Here is a 16,620-nt window from a genome sequence, read left to right as displayed (position 1 = left end):
AATGGGGCATTGGTCAAAAAAGACTCAGTCCTGAAAACATGTGCAAAAGACTCACATGGGGATATAGGAGTCTTCTTTTGAAAGGTGATGACTTGTAATGGAAATACGTTACTCTCAATTCAAATCATATATAGGTTTTCTGTGACTATTTGTTGTCCTTTTATTATGAGGTGGAGAAAAACCTTCAAATTGGCATTGAAATATAAAGTGTGTATACAACATTTAAAAACAATTTAGTTCTATTGAAAACAGGGGTTTTTAACCTAGGGTTCAACATTTGTTTTCAGCATTTTGATCACTATATTTCAATATAGTCAGTTTGCTTTGTAATCTTATTTACTTTATTTCATCCATTTAAAAACATGATTCTGAGAAGGGCTTCGCTAGGCTGCTCAAGGGGTCCAGGACATGAAAAAGGTTAAGAATACCTGATTTAAAAACAGGAGAAAAAAACATGAACATTTGTCAGTTTAGGCATTAGCATTTTAGGTATGCAAAATCCAAACTTTTCTTATTAATTTTTATAAAATTCAGCAATATAGCAGGTATCAGTATTTAAATATTCAACTATGTAAAAGTCACCTCAAAAGAGACTGGCATGACTTGTAATGGGACCATACTGGAATAAATGCATATGAAATTACAACTGACAATAAGGCAGAAAACTACTATTTTTCTCTGTTCTTTTCCAAAAATAGGGAAACCCAATAACAGACATGATGGGTGGAATATCTCTCCAGTGGGCCCCCACAAACATTAATGACTGTTTATTCCAGATGAAGTCCCCTGTATAGCTATGTAAACTTTAGGGATCCTTGTCCCACTCCTACTCCTATTAGCAAAATGGATTTCCAGAACAGGGCTAGCTATATACATCAAGCACTCATGGGTTCCCTCTAGAATTTTGAGGGGGAAATTAGCTAGACACATTCTGGGGATCCAATTGACCTTTGTGAATGAAAGTTGGGAGAAAGTTCCCTAGAGCTTTTATGGGTTACATATTGCTTAATAAATGCTCCACCAAATACAAAGACAACAGAGAATCAGTTTCATATACAAATACTTTACTGGAGGAAGTAATATATGCACAAAGACAAAAGCTAATTTTATAGATCTCTATGTGTAATTAGTTACATATATGTATGTGTGTGTATGTGTGTGTGTGTGTGTGTGTGTGTGTTGAGAGAGAAAGGGGAAAAGAGGGAAATAGGGATAAAAAGGAAGAGAGAGAGCAACATATAGGGTTTGGAGTCTTTATCCCAACTCATAAGTCACACTGATAAGTTGGGAACTTAGAGTGGTGTGGCTCCTTCTTCTTTCCAGGCTTTTAGGGGTAATTATCAGAAGTTCAAGGCTATTCTTCTAATGTGATTGGTTCACATCTCCATTTTGGTTCCATGAACAAAATAAAACAATAAAAATAAAATAATGAGCATATGCTTCAAACTGTATTCAAAGTTTATCAGTGTTCTCTCTGAAGGTGGAGAGCAATTTTCTTCCTAAATCCGTTGGAATTGTCTTAGTTCCTTATTTTGATCAGAGTATTTTAGTCTTTCACAACTGATTATCTTCACAATATTGCTGTACTATATTCAATATTCTGCTCACTTCACTTTGCGTGAGTTCAAAAAAGTCTTCCTATGTTTTTTTATAAAACCATGCTGCTCATCATTTCTAATATCATAATAGTATTTCAGCACATTCATATACCACAATTTGTTCAGGAATTCCACTATTGATGGGCATTTCCTCAATTTCCAATTCTTTGCCATCATAAAGAGTATTGCTATAAATTTTTTTATACAAATAGGTCATTTTACCTTTCTATTGATCTCTTTGAAATATAGACCTACTATGATATTGCTATGTCAAAAGGTATGGATAGTTTCATAGCCATTTAAGCATTGTTCCAAATTGCTCTTCAGAATAGTTGTACTAGTTCACAACTTCAATTATATCCTACACTGGTATCTCAGAGTTGTTTTAATTTGTTTTTCTCTAATCACTAGTGATTTAGAGCATGACTTTCTTCTTCTATTCATACCTTTTGACCACTTATCAATTGGGGAGTGGCTTTTATTTTTATAAATTTGGACCAGTTTCTTATAAAAAAAAGAAAGTTTCTTTAAAAAATGAAGCCTTTGCCAGAGAAATTTGTTGTAAAGTCCCCACTCTACTCATGCTTTCATGTTTTCTTTCTGTTTTTGGCTATATTTGTTCTGTTTCTGCAAAAGATTTTTAATTCCATGTTGTCAAAATTAGCCATTTTAGTTCTCCTAATCCTTTTTAGTTTTTGTTTAATCATAAACTCTTCCTGACAGGGAAACTTGACAGATGAGTTTTTTCCGTGCTCACCTAATTTACTTATATCACTTTTTATCTTTCAATAATTTATCCATTTTAACCTTATCTTGTTAGAATGTATGGGTTATTGGTCTATGCCTATTTTCTGACAAACTGATTTCCCATTTTTCCAGCAGTATTTATCAAATGTTAAGTCCTTATCCCCCAAACTTGGATAGATGTGTTTATCAAACACTAGGTAGATATAGTTGGTTACTACTATGTACTTAATGTATTACACAGATCCACTCCTCTTTTTGTTAGCCAATGTCAGATAACTTTCATGATTATCCCCTTATAATATAGTTTAAAATATGGAACTGCTAAGTTCCCCTTCTTAACTTTTTTTCATTGATTCTCTTTATGTTCTTGAATTTTTTTCAGAAAAATTTTGTTATTATTTTTTCTAGTTGTATGAAATAATTATTTGGTATGGTAGTTTAACTAGGTCCTGCATAAGTAAATTAGGTAGAATTATAATTTTTTTATTATATTGAATTGGTCTACCCATGAGCAATTAATATTTTTTTCAGTTGTTTAGGTCTATTTTTATTGGTTTGAAAAGTATTTTCTAATTGTATTCATATAGTTTCTGAGTTTGTCAGACTATATTTTATATAGTCTGCAGTTATTGTAACTGGAATTTCTTTTTCTATCTCTTCCTGCCAGGTTTTGTTGGAAATGCTTATGATTTATGCGGGTTATTTTCATATTCTGCAACTTTGATAATATTTTTAATTTATTTTGTTGCTGATTATTTCAACTAGCTTTTAAGTTGATTCTTTTGTGTTCTTTATTCTGTGATATCATTTGCAAAGAATAATCATTTTTGGTTATCCATTACCTATTTTTATTCCTCCAATTTATTTATTGATTTTTTTATTGTTAGCATTTCTAGTACATTTTTGTTATACCCCTGATTTTGAGAAGGCTTTTAGTTTATCCATATTACAGATGATACTTGTTATTAGTTTTAGATAGATACAACTTATCATTTTAAGAAAGACTCCATTTATTCCTAGGCTTTCTAGTGTTCTTTATTAGGAATGGATGTTGTGTTTTGTCAAAGGTTACTGAATCTATTGAAATAATCACATGAATTATGTTGTTTTTGTTACTGATAGAGTCAATTATACTGATTATTTTTCTGATATAGCCAATCTGGCATCCTTAGTATAATTTCTACATGGTTAGAGTGCAGGATCTTTTTGATATATTGCTATAATTAATCTTTTTGCTAATATTTTATTTAAACTTTTACATCAATATTCATAAAGGAAATTGGTCTATAGTTTTCCTTTTCTGTTTTTTGCTCTACCTGAGTTAGGTATGAAAATTATATTTGTGTCAGAAAAGGAATTTAGTAGAGTTCCTTCTTAACCAATTAAAAATAGTTTATATGGTATTAAGATTAATTGTTCCCTAAATTTTTGATAGAAATTGTTTATAAATCCATGTAGTCCTGCGGATTTCTTCTTAGGGAACTCATCAATGATTTGTTTAATTTCTATTTCCTCTTCTATTAATCTGGAAAGTTTATATTTTTGTAAATATCCATCCCACTTACATTGTTAGTTTTACTGTCATATAATTAAGTAAGAGTATGCCCAATGATTGCTTTAATTTCATCTTCATTGTTGGAGCATTTACCCTTTTTACTTTTGATACTAGTAATTTCATTTTCTTCTTTTTAAAAATCAAATTTATTCATGGTTTATTTATTTGTTTTGTTTTTTCCCCCCATAAATTCAGCTCCTTTTATTTATTAGCTCAGTGGTTTTCTCTCAATTTTCTTTAGTAGACTCTATTTTGATTTTCAGGATTTTTATTTTAGTGCTTTTTTAGGGACTTTTAATTTGTTCTTTTCCTTTTGTTTAGTTGCATACTCAAAGCATTGATCTTTTCTTTCTCTCTTTTATTGGTGAATGCATTCAGAGATATAAAATTTCCCCAGTGGCTGCATTCCACAAATTTTGGAATGTCATCACATGGTTGACATTCTCTTTTATGAAATCATTGAGTATTTGTATAATTTGTTCTTTTACCCACTCATTCTTTAGAATTCAATTATTTAGTCTTCAACTAGCTTTTAATCAATATTTCCATGAGCCTTATTAAATGTAATTTTATTGCATTATGATCTGAAGAACATTTCTGCTTTTCTACATTTGGTTGTGAGGTTTTTAATGCCCTAATATATGGTTAGTTTTTGTGAAGATGCCATGTACAGCTGAGAAAAAGTTAAAGTTATAATTCATTTCTATTTCTACCCCGTTTTTTGAAGTTATATTACATTTAAATTTTCTAATATTCTATTCATCACCTTTACTGCTTTCTAATTTATTTTTGTGATTAGATTTATCTAGCTTTAAGAGGGGAAGTTAGGGTCCCATTCAGTATTGTTTTTACTATCTGCTTCTTCCTGTACTTTATTTAACTTTTATTTTAATAATCTGGATGCTATGACCTGGGAGATCTGGAATTTAGCTATAATATTCTTGGGAGTTTTCATTTTGGAATGTCCTTTAGTGGAGATTGGTGAGTACTTTCAATTTCCATTTTACCCACTATTTCTACAATATTAGGATAGTTTTCTGTTGGAATCCTTACAAAGTGTTAAGTCATTAGAATTGATAGAGGCAATAATTATCTGATTTAGCATGATTCAGCTCTGTGTTCATGTCTGCCATCACTCCTCTGGATGGCATTGGAGTGATCAGCCCAGAGTCAGGGTGTATGCTCTCTCCAGGTTTGAGTGATTATTACTTTTAACTGAAACTAAGGCTGTCTCCAGAAAATCTCCCCAAGAAACCTGCTCCCAGAGAGAACCTTTATATTTTAAAGAAGAAAAACACCACAGTTTTCTTTGATAATTTCTTGAAATATGATGTCTAGCCTTTTAGGTTCAATAATTCCAATAATTCTTAAAATCATCTCTCCTTGATATGTTGTTTTTCTAATGGGATATTTCACATTGTCTCCTTTTTTATTATTTTGACTTAGTTTTATTATTTCTTGATGTCTCTTTGAGTTAATAGCTGCCTGGTGCTCAATTCTAATATTTAAGGAATCATTTTTTTTTTCAGTGAGTGTTTGCACCTCTTTTTCTATTTGGCCAATGCTGTTTCTTAAGGTGATTTTTTCCAGGATTTTTTGTGTCACTTTTGCCAAGTTGTTAATTGTATTTTTATAATTTTCTTTATTTGCTCTAATTTATCTACCTGATTTTTTTTCTACTGCTCTTTCTTGGTTTTGGAAAAAAATTAGTTCTTCCTGTAATTCTTGTTGGGACTGTATCCAATTCATGTTTTTTTTTTTTTTTTTTAGGTTTTACTTATAGATCTTTTGATTTTATTACCTTCTTCTGAATATGTGCCTTTACCTTTCCTGTCAGCAAAAAGCTATTGTCAAAATTGTTTGTTTGTTTGCTCATTTTCCACCTTGCTTTTTTATTTTGAACACTTGTTAAAGGTGGGCTCTGTTCCCAGTTTGTGGCAGAAAGAGGGACACTTTCTCAAGCTTTGGGATTTTTTTGCACTGCTATTTTCAGAGCTACTATGGGGATTTGGTCCTTCCAAGGTGATGTGATCTGTGAAGTGATATGGTCATTGTTCTCTTAGATTGTACTCTGATTCCAGGAAAAACTTATCTTTTGGGATTGCAATTGGTTCTCCCCTCCTTTCTTGCAACCAGAAGTGATACTTCCCCTAAAGGCTTCTACTCCCTCTTGCTCAAAAGTGCTCCTCCCCATTCTTAAACCATGACTCAGAAGTGGATATAGACTATGGAGTTGTCAAAACGGTTTCTGGTCCTGCATCCAGTGCTAGTATAAAGTTCTCTTATAATCTTTTAAAGAGACACACACACACACACACACACACACACACACACAGAGTGTGTGTGTGTGTGTGTGTGTGTGAGAGAGAGAGAGAGAGAGAGAGAGAGAGAAACAGAGAGAGAGAGAGAGAGAGAGAGAAACAGAGAGAGACAGAAACAAAAAGAGAAAGAGACACAGAGAGAGATGGACAGACAGACACACATTACAACAGACATAGACAGAGACAGACAGACATTCAGACACAGAATCAGAGACAAAATCAGAGAGACAGAGTAATAGACAAATGGAAACAGAGAGAGAGTTATAGAGACAGAGAAAAAAGGGAGGAAAGGAGAGGAAAGAGGGTGGAAAGGACAAAAGGAAAAAGATAAGATGGGGGGAACAAGAGACAGAGAGAAAAAGAAACAGAGAAAGACAGACTGAAAAGGATAAAATGACAGCAGAGACAGACAGCAGACAAAGTAGAGACAAGAGACCTATCAAAATTATATATATTAGGTTTTCAGTCCCTCTTTTTTTCTTTTTTTCTGTGTGGCCTTTTCCAAAGCACTAAAACAGAAGTAAGAAAGGCAGAAGGGAAGTAAAGGAAGAAGGAAGGAAGAAAGGAAGAAACATAGACCCTTTGAATCACATAAGCAGAGTCACTCAAAATATTCTCACTTTGGTCACTTCCAAACATAAATTTCTTCTTCTGCATATTATTCTATCACCTTTCTGTCAGGTGGTCCATAATATTCTTCTTCATTAATTCCCTGGAATCCTTCTTAATCATTTTGTTAATCAAAGTTCTCAAGTCTTTTCAAATTGGTCATTTTTAAAAAATAGCATCAGTATTACAGTATAGATTATCTACTTACTTCACTTTGTATTTGTTCATAAAGTGTTATATGAGCTTTGTTTTTATTTTCGCCATTCTCCTTCACCTCGGCAAGGAATAAAGCTCAAGGATTTTCCCTTATTCTGACTCCGACTGATTTTAATATAGTCTGAGTGCTAGCGTGGTCATCACACCATATACATGCAAATTATCATATATAATGTATGAAGCAATAAATGTATTAATATCTACTGAATGTATATATATATACATATACACACAAATACATGTACACGAGGCACTCATATACACATATACATAAATATGTGTCTATATCTATATGTGAATAAATATAGCCAGTTCAGCATTTGTTTTGCTTGACTCGGTTTGTTTATAACAGGATTTTTTTCTTGCTTTATCAGCTGGGCATGGGGAGGGAGAAAATAGAGATTAAAATTTAATTTAATTTAATTTTTAAAAGTATGATAAACTTTGCTTCTTGAAGCACTATTTGGTGAACAAACAGAGATTTTGCAGGGTTTAGATAGTATTTCATGAAAGCCAGAACTGTGAGAGATCTGGGAAGACCTCTGCTCAAGGTCTGCTTCTGATATATACCCAATCCGTGACCCTAGACAATTGGGTTTACCTTTCCATGCCTTAAGCATCTCTTGGAGAAGATGCTGACTGACATTTGTAGCCATTTTTTTCTTCTGGGAGTTCCCTTTGTCAGTGAAATCATGGCTTCAGTCTATGTTTCCTTGCTTATTAAAGTCCATATACTCAGTAGCCTGCAAATAAAATATTAGAAATGTAACTAGCACAGAGGTTACAGAGGAATAGCTTAGTTCTAATTAGAATCCAGAAATATTCTGTTTGCCCATGGGCTTCAAGAAGCCAAACACCAAACAAAAATCTCATTTCAGTAAGAAAGCACAGCTAGGGTGACCAGGCCCTCACTCCCACAGCTAGGACCCTGGCCCCTCTCTTCCTACTTAGCCCAGGGAAAAGGGCTAATGATTCATTCCTGCTTTCTACCTAAGGGGAGGCCAGGGGCATGGTTCCAACGTCCATTCCCATCAGTCTCCATTGGAATTGTGCAGTCACACATCCATGTCCCTTTCATATCCATCTTTTTTTCTGGTGCTCAGTTTGGATGTTAACCTCTCACCTCATGTTGACTTAATTAATTGGAGATTCATAAGGTGTTCCAAATCTAATATGGCAGTTGCTCTGCTGAGGGATAAGTGCCCATAGGTTGGAATAGAAAAAAGAAATAAACATTTATATGGCACCTACTATGTGCCAGGTACTATGTTAAGAGGTTTTCAAAGAATATTATCTAGATGCTATTATTTTTATTCATTTTACAATTGAGGACACTGAGGCAGATAGAGGTTAATTGACTTGTTCACGGTCACACAGCAAGGGAGTAATATAAAATTACCAGACATGTTTACGACACTAGGGAGTGTCTGAGGTCAGGTTTGAACTCAGGTTTTTTCCCCGACTTCAGATCCAGTGTTCTATCTCCCGCCCTAACAGCTATAATGATATCTGTTCAGAACCATCAGGGCAGCTACATGGTATAATATTGGGCCAAGAACCAGGATATTATTGTGTTATTACAGTCATGTCTGACTTTGTGACCCCATTTACATTCTCTTGGCAGAGATACTAGAATGGTTTTCCATTTCCTTCTCTAGCTCATTTTATAGATGAGGAAACTGAGGCACACAAAATGAAATGTTTGCCCAGAGTCATAGGTAGTAAGTGTTTGAGGCTGGATTTGAATTCAGATTTTCCCCACTCCAGACAGCTGTGTGGCACAATGGATACTTTTTTTCTTTGTAAGCCCAGAATCTTTTATGATGTTTTACACATTAGTATCATGTGTGTGTGAGTATGTGTGTGTGTGTGTGTGTGAGTGAAGGGGACTAGACCTGTGCTTTTGTTGGTACTCCAGGGTGAGGAAACTTCCTCCACCTGTGTAATTCACAGTCCTATAATTTGCCTGAATGGGACTAACTTTTTGAGTAATTTGCCCAAGGTTACACAATCATTCTGGATCTAACATGGAATTCTGTCCTCCTTTATTAATAAACTCATTTATAAATGCTGACAGTGAGTCAGTAAGTTAATAAATATTTATTAAACACATACTATATGCTAGCCATTGAGATAAGTGCTGGGCTATAGGGGTTCTTAACAAAGAATCTCTAAACAAATTTCTAATTAATTATTTAATTGATTTAATGTTTTCCCAGTTACATTCAAAACAATTTTAAAAAGATTTTTGATTTCTAGGTTCTTTCCCTTATCCACACCCACAATTAAGAAACCACATGTGAGGTTAAGCAAAACCTTTCCATAAAAGTCAAGTTGTAAAGAAAACAGAGATCTTCTACCCGTATGAAAATAAAAACCCTCAAGAAAAATTAAATTAAAAATAAAAGAGAGATAGAGAGAGAAACAGAAAAGACTTTGATCTGTATTCAGATTTCTTTGGGTATGGATAGGATTTTTCATCACAAGTACTTCAGAGTAGTTGTGGATGATTATACTGAGAATAACAGTCATTTATAGCTGGTCATCCCACAACATTGCTATTACTTTGTATACAGTATATTTCACTTTGTTCATGGAGGATTTTCCAGGTTTTTTCCCTGAGAACATCCTGGTCATCATTTAACAAAAATATTCCATCAGAGAAACTGGCTTAGAAAATACTTTTACAATTACTATTGCTAATTGAATCCTCCCCATTTATTCCCTCACTTTTTTTTTTACCATGTCCCTCCATAAAAGTGTTTTACTGCCAACCACTCTTTCCCCTCTTTTCTATTACCCTTCCTCCTTCCCATATCCCATTCTTTTCCCATTTTTCTGCAGGGTAAGGTAGAATTCTATCCCCCTATTGAGTATGTATGTTATTTCCTATTTGAGCCAATTCTGATGAAAGTAAGGTTCACTCACTCATTCTCTCTTCCCCTCCACTGTAAAAGCTTTTTTTAATCTCTCTTTTTTTTTTGTGACAGATGGTTTGCACCATTCCCTTTCTCCCAGTACATTCCTCTTTCATCCTTTAATTTTATCATTAAAAAAAGATGTTATCTCTTCATATTCAACTCACACTTGTGCCTCCTGTCTATATATACTGCTAACTGCCATAAAAATGAGAACATTCTGAGTTACAGGTATTATCCTTCCATGTAGGATTGTAAACAGATACACCTTATTAAGTCCCTTATAATATTACTTTCTTGCTTATTTCCTTATGCTTTTCCAGAGTTGTGTATTTGAAAAGCAAATTTTCCATTCAGTTCTGGTCTTTTCATCACAAATCCTTGAAAATCCTCTGTTTTATTGAATGACCACTTTTTCCTCTAAAAGATTATACTCAGTTTTTTTGGGGTAGGTGAATCTTGATTGCAATCCTAGCTCCATTGCTCTCTGGAATATTATATTCCAAGCCCTCTGGTCCTTTAATGTAAAAGCTGCTAAGTCTTGTGTTATCCTGACAGTAACTCCAATATTCTTGAGGTTTTGTGTGTGTGTGTGTGTGTGTGTGTGTGTGTATGTGAATGTTTGCAGTATTTTCTCCTTGACCTGGAAGTTTCAGAATTTGGCTGTGACATTCCTGGGAGTTTTTATTTTGGGATCTCTTTTAGGACGTGATCAGTAGATTCTGTCAATTTCTATTTTACCCTCTGGTTCTAGAATATCAGGACAATTTCCTTGATAATTTCTTGGAAGATGATGTTCAGGCATTTTTTTTTTGATCATGACTTTCAGGTAGAACAATCATTTTTAAATTATCTCTCTTGGGATTTTTTTCTAGGTCAGTTGTTTTTCCAACGAAATATTTCACATTTTTTTCATTTTTTTCCTATTTTTCAATTTTGCTTTATTGTATCTTGATTTCTTATAAAGTCATTACCTTCCATTTGCTCAATTCTACTTTTTAAGGAATTATTTTCCTCAAAAGAGCTTTTGTATCTCCTTTCCCAATTAGCCAATTGGGCTCTTTAAGTCATCCTTCTTCATTAGCTTTTTATATTTCCTTTTGTACCTCTCTCAATTCTTTCCGTATTTTTTCCTCTATCTCTCTTACTTGATTTTCAAAGTCCCTTTTGAGCTCTTTCATGGCCTGGGCCCAATTCTTATTTTTCTTAGAAGCTTTGAATGTGGGAGCCTTGACTTTATTATCATCTTCTGAATTTGTATTTTGATTCTCCTTGTCACCATAATGATTTTCAATGGTCATAAACTTTTTTGTTTTTTGCTTATTTTCCTAGCTTATTACTCTGCTTTTAGATGTTAAAGTAATACTCTGTTTCTAGGATAGCAGGTGCACTAGCTCATACTTCAGGGATTTTGTGTAGCTGTTTTCAGAAAACTTTTAGGAATCTGACCACAATCACTTTTTTCCTTCTCTGGAGGTATTGTACCTAGCTGATCTAATATGTTGGCTGGGTCTGGGGCTCTGCTGAACACAGCTGAGGTAGGATTGCACATTAGACTCCCACTCCATTGGCACAGACCCCCCTTCCACTGATCTTCTGAATCCTTCCTGGTATCCCCAGGCTGAGAGATTGAGAAGTCTCCAGCACTCCTGTTGATTTAGAGGTCCTGCCTACCTGACACTGGGGTCTGGCTGGAGCTGGGGCCAGGCCTGTACTGGGACTGCAGGCTGAGCTCCCACTCTGGTTCCACAGACCTCTTCTGCTGACTTTTAGCTCCTGTTTGGTATGTCTGAGTTGACAGGTCTGGAAGCCACCAGGACTGCTGCTGAATCAGCTGGACCAGACTGGGGCTGGGTTCGGGGACTGCATGCCAGATTCCCACTTCAGTGTCACAGAACTTGTCTGCCGAGCTTCTAGGTTGCCTCTGGTTGGAAAATGTTCTGTTCCATGTTTTGATGCTCTAAAATTTGTTTAGAGTCATTATTTAAAGAAATTTGGAAGTTTGGGGGAGAGTATGGGTAAGTTCCTGCCTTCATCTTCCCTAACCTTATTTTTAAAACTATTTATTAATTATTTTTCAATAGGATTGGTATTCTATACTTTTATATATTTAAACATTTATTATTATTAATTATTTTAATTAATTAATCAATATTATAATATTATTATATTTATTATTAATTAATATAATATATTATATATAATATAAATATTAATAAATAATTAAATATTTATATGTTTAAAAACATTTTCTGAGGGTCATGACTCTACTAGATATTCAAAGGGGTTCATGACACAGAGAACGTGTAGAACCCTTAAATAAGATATTAGCTAGGGAACACTAAGAAGTTACAAGCCTTGGGATGGCAAAGAACTGGAAATTACAGGGATGCACATATCATTTGGGGTTAGCCAAACAAGCTGTGTCATGTGATTATGATGGAATACTGCTATACTGGAAGAAATGATGAACTGGTTGATTTTAGAAAAACATTGAAAGCTTTTCATGAAATAAATGAAGAGTGAAATGAGCAGAACTGAGAGAATGTTGTATACAGTAACAATAATTTTGTTTGAAGATTAACTGAGAATAACCTAGTTATTCTGAATCTTATGAATACACAAATCATCTACAAAGAACCTATGAAATAAGATGATATTTTCCTCCAAAGAAAGAATTGTAAAATAGAAAGCATTCACAGTATGATTTTACATGTCTATGTATCTATATGTGTTAAGTGATGCCCTTTTCTAGGAGAAAGTTCAGAACTTAAAATGTAAAAAAAAAAAAAAATTAAATTAAATATGAAAAACATTTTAAAAAGTCAGGCAATTCAGTTAAGATTAGAAAGGAAGCAGAAAACTGGGGAAATATTTTTACAACCAGCGGCTCTGATAAAGCCCTAATTTCTAAAATAGAGAATTGACTAAAATTTACAAGAATTTTCATAAATTTATAGAAATTTATAAGGTTTTCAGATGAAGAAATTAAAGGCAATTTTAGTCATATTAAAAAATGCTGTAAATTGCTATTGATTAGAGAAATGCAAATAAAGACAACTTTGAGTTGCCACTTCATAACTCTCAGATTGGCTAAAATAATTGGAAAAGATAATGATAAATGTTGGAGGGGATGTGGGAAAACTGGAACAATAATACATTGTTGGTGGAGTTGTGAACTGATCCAACCATTCTGGAAAGCAGTTTGGAATTATGCCCAAAGAGCTATTAAATGGTGCATACCCTTTGACCCAGTAGTCTGTATCCCAAAAAAGATCAGAAAAGGATCCACATGTGCAAAAATATTTGTAGCAGCTCTTTTTGTTGTGGCAAGGAACTGGAAACTGAGTGGATGCCCATCATTTGGAGAATGGCTGAATAAGTTGTGGTATATGAATATAATATAATATTATTGTTCTAAAGAAATGATCTGCAGGATGATTTCAGAAAAGTCTGGAGAAACTTATATGAACTGAGACTAAGTGAAGTGAATAGAAACAAAAGAATATTGTACATAGCAACAAGAAGATGATGCGATGGTCAACTCTGATGGATGTGGCTCTTTTCCTTGCCAGTTCCAATAGAGTTGTGATGGAAAGAACCATCTGCATCTATGATGACTATGGGGCCTGACTATGGATCCCAACATCATATTTTCACCTTTTTTGTTGTTTTCTTGCTTTCCCCCACTGTCTGGTTTTCTTGTGCAGCATGGTAAATATGGAAATATGTTTAGAAGAATTGCACATGTTTAACCTATAGTAGATTACTTGCTATTTAGGGGAGGGAAGTGGAGAGAAGGGAGGGAGAAAAATTTGGGAACACAGGGTTTTGTTTGTGAATGTTGAAAACTATCTGTGAAGTATTTTGAAAATAAAAAGCTTTTTTTTTAATTTAAGAAAAAGAAAAAAAAGAATTTGGGGTTGTACAACTATCATGGATCAAAGGTGAGAACAAATTTTCCTTTAATACTTCAACAGTGGAACAAAAATGGTCCATCTAGGATGAAGTCTTCTCTGGAGAGTTTTCTACCAGATAATGTTTATTTAAGTCATCATATTCCACTGTAAGGGAATATTCATAGATTCCCAAAGCCTGCAAACTTGAATGCACTCCCTCAAGCAACCACTGGCTCCTGGGTTTTTGATGTGCAGTTGAGAAGTAGGTTTCAGAAGATCTGATTGAAGTCCAAACAGTGGCAAAGGTCCAAGCAGGAACAACAGCATGAAAGGTAACTCTTCCCACCTGGAATGGATCCAGCTCCATTGAGCCAGTGCTAGGGCTTGCCGAGGTTAGGAATTAATCATTCTCTACCTTCAGAGAAGCAGAGAGTGGTTTTTTGAAATGGTCTGTATTCACGGTGGTGAAGTTAATACTTTAACCTTTTCCTTTTGCTATGAATTCACAAGAAAGTGAGAAGGGGAGATTATTGGAAATAATAGAACCCTGACTCATTTCTGGGATGCTTATTTCAAAGGAATAAGCCCAAAAGCTGAATTGCTATTCAGACAGGAGATGTAGGCAGAAGTCATCTGACTTGCGAATGGGAAGGACAAGCAAAATGGATTGGTATTTTTCAAAAGTCCTGGAACCAATGAACCCAATAATAGCTACTAGATTCTATCCATATTGGTGATGCCTTTCAAGTGACTGTATTTGCTTATGTTTTTATTGTGGTGTAAAAGTTATTCTCAGCGGTGACATAGAAAGAGGAAAGAATGGGGGCACTTCATCACTAAAGAAAACTTTTCTTGGATGAAATATTATAAATAACTACAGAGCTCATAGGGCTCCTCTTTGACGTCCCAAGTAACTTTTAGGATCGCCAATTTTATAGAATTTGACTCAACATGACTGAAACAGAATTCATTCCCCTCCCTAAGCCTGTCCTCCTGAAATTCATTATTTCTGGTGAGAACACCATTAGCCTTGCACAGGGCCTTGGTTTACAACCAAGACTCATCCTTGATTCTTTGATCTCCTTCATCACCTTATCGTAGCATCATTTGCCAAATCAGGAAGATGAGTTCTAACTCTGCCTGAAATGCTTATTAACTGCATGAACCCTCGACAACCAACCTCTCTGAACCTGTTTTCTCCTCTGTAAAACTGGTATAATCACAGAAGTTACCTCACAGGATTATTGGTTTAGATTAAAGAAGGCCCACATAAATGTGCATTGTTGTTGTTACATTTGCTGTATTATTATTCCTTAATAAGTTATTCTTATCTTTTGGGACCCAAAACCTTGTTTAGAGGATGCCTTGATAAAGGAAGGCCAAAATAAGGTCTGCCTGTCTCTTTGCTTCTATGTCAGTATGTATAGCTATATTCTGGAGCATTGAATTCACTGAAGATACTTGCATCCTTGATCTTTGTCTTGTTTTTAGTTTGTAGATGACTATGAGCATCTATTCAGGTATTGTGACACTCAAATTCTGAAGCCAAAAAATAATCTGTCTAGGAAAATAGTCTTTGACAGGATTTTTTCAGACTGGCAAAATCTTTAATTTGGAAAGAAATCATCTTTTAGAAAGAGAGGCCATCAAATCTAATTTCAACCAATCAATATTTATTAAGCACCTATTAAATGTCAGGGATTGTGCTAAACCCTGGAGATACAAAAAGAGAACATCAAGGAATTTACAATTTAATGGGGGAGATAACATGCAATCAAATATATACAAAGCAATATACAATAGAATATGTATATAATATATATGCATATATAGTATATATATGTATATATACATATATATATATATATATGTAATAGAATAAGTAGGAAATAAAAAAGAAAGGCACTGGAATTAAGAGAAGTTAACCTCCCTGTAGAAGGTGGACTTTTATTTGGGAATTAAAGGAAGCCAGGGAAGTCAGTAATTGGAGCAGAGGAGAGAGAATACTCCAAGAATGGGGAATAGTCAGAGAAAATGCCTGCAGTGGAGAGATGGAGTAGATACCAGTGACATTGTGGGGGAGTTAAAATTTAATAAGACTAGAAAAGTAGGAGGGGGGGTAGATTATTAAGTGATTTTAATGCCAAACAAAAGCATTTTGTATTGAGTTTAAGAAGCCTAGGGACAATTGGTTTGAAATGCCTGAAAGGCATTGGGGGTGAGAGTTTGGAGGTCAGCAGTGAGGCTGGGTAGATTTGAGAATCATCAGCATAAAGATGATAATTAAATCTATGGACGCTGATGAGAAGAGAAGAGGGCTCAGGATAGAATACTGATGGACACTTACAGTCAGAGCACATGAAATGGAAGAGGATGCAGCAAAGAAACAGATAGAGAGAGAAACAGATTTCTGTTTCTCCTTTCACTTCTGATTCTCCTTTCACGTCATATTTTTTAAGAGGGAGAGTTTGGGGATAAAACAGGATCCATGTTGACCCTAGCTGGGTGGATGGGACTCTTGTCTTAAAGCATCCAACAGCAAGCAAGGGATTCCAGAATCTTATAAGTCTCCAGCAATCAGGGAAACAAAGGCCAAGGGAGGGGGGCGGGGGCAGTGCTCAGAGCACTGCTGAGAGAGAAGTTCCAGGAAAGGACCATAAATTCATTTCTGATAGGTTGGGGGTAAAGAAGGAAGGATCATAAATTCTGATAAGTTGAAGAAGCTAAAGAAAAGATGTCTGGACCAGGAGATGGGGG

The 16,620-nt window shown here is 34.6% G+C and overlaps 1 long non-coding RNA gene across 1 annotated transcript in view; it reads right to left on the bottom strand.

Annotated features, from left to right (window-relative positions):
- Positions 1-328: 328 nt before the first annotated feature.
- The window catches only part of LOC116422138, a 32,597-nt gene continuing 16,305 nt past the window's right edge, over positions 329-16,620 (bottom strand). The window contains exons 2-3 of the long non-coding RNA XR_004232704.1: positions 7,648-7,789; positions 329-428 (exon numbers count right to left, since the gene is read on the bottom strand). This is a non-coding gene — a long non-coding RNA (uncharacterized LOC116422138). The remainder of the gene's footprint in view (positions 429-7,647; positions 7,790-16,620) is intronic.

Source organism: Sarcophilus harrisii, chromosome 3 (assembly GCF_902635505.1).
Source record: "Sarcophilus harrisii chromosome 3, mSarHar1.11, whole genome shotgun sequence".
NCBI lineage: Eukaryota > Metazoa > Chordata > Mammalia > Dasyuromorphia > Dasyuridae > Sarcophilus > Sarcophilus harrisii.
This window is presented reverse-complemented; position numbering and strand designations above follow the sequence as displayed.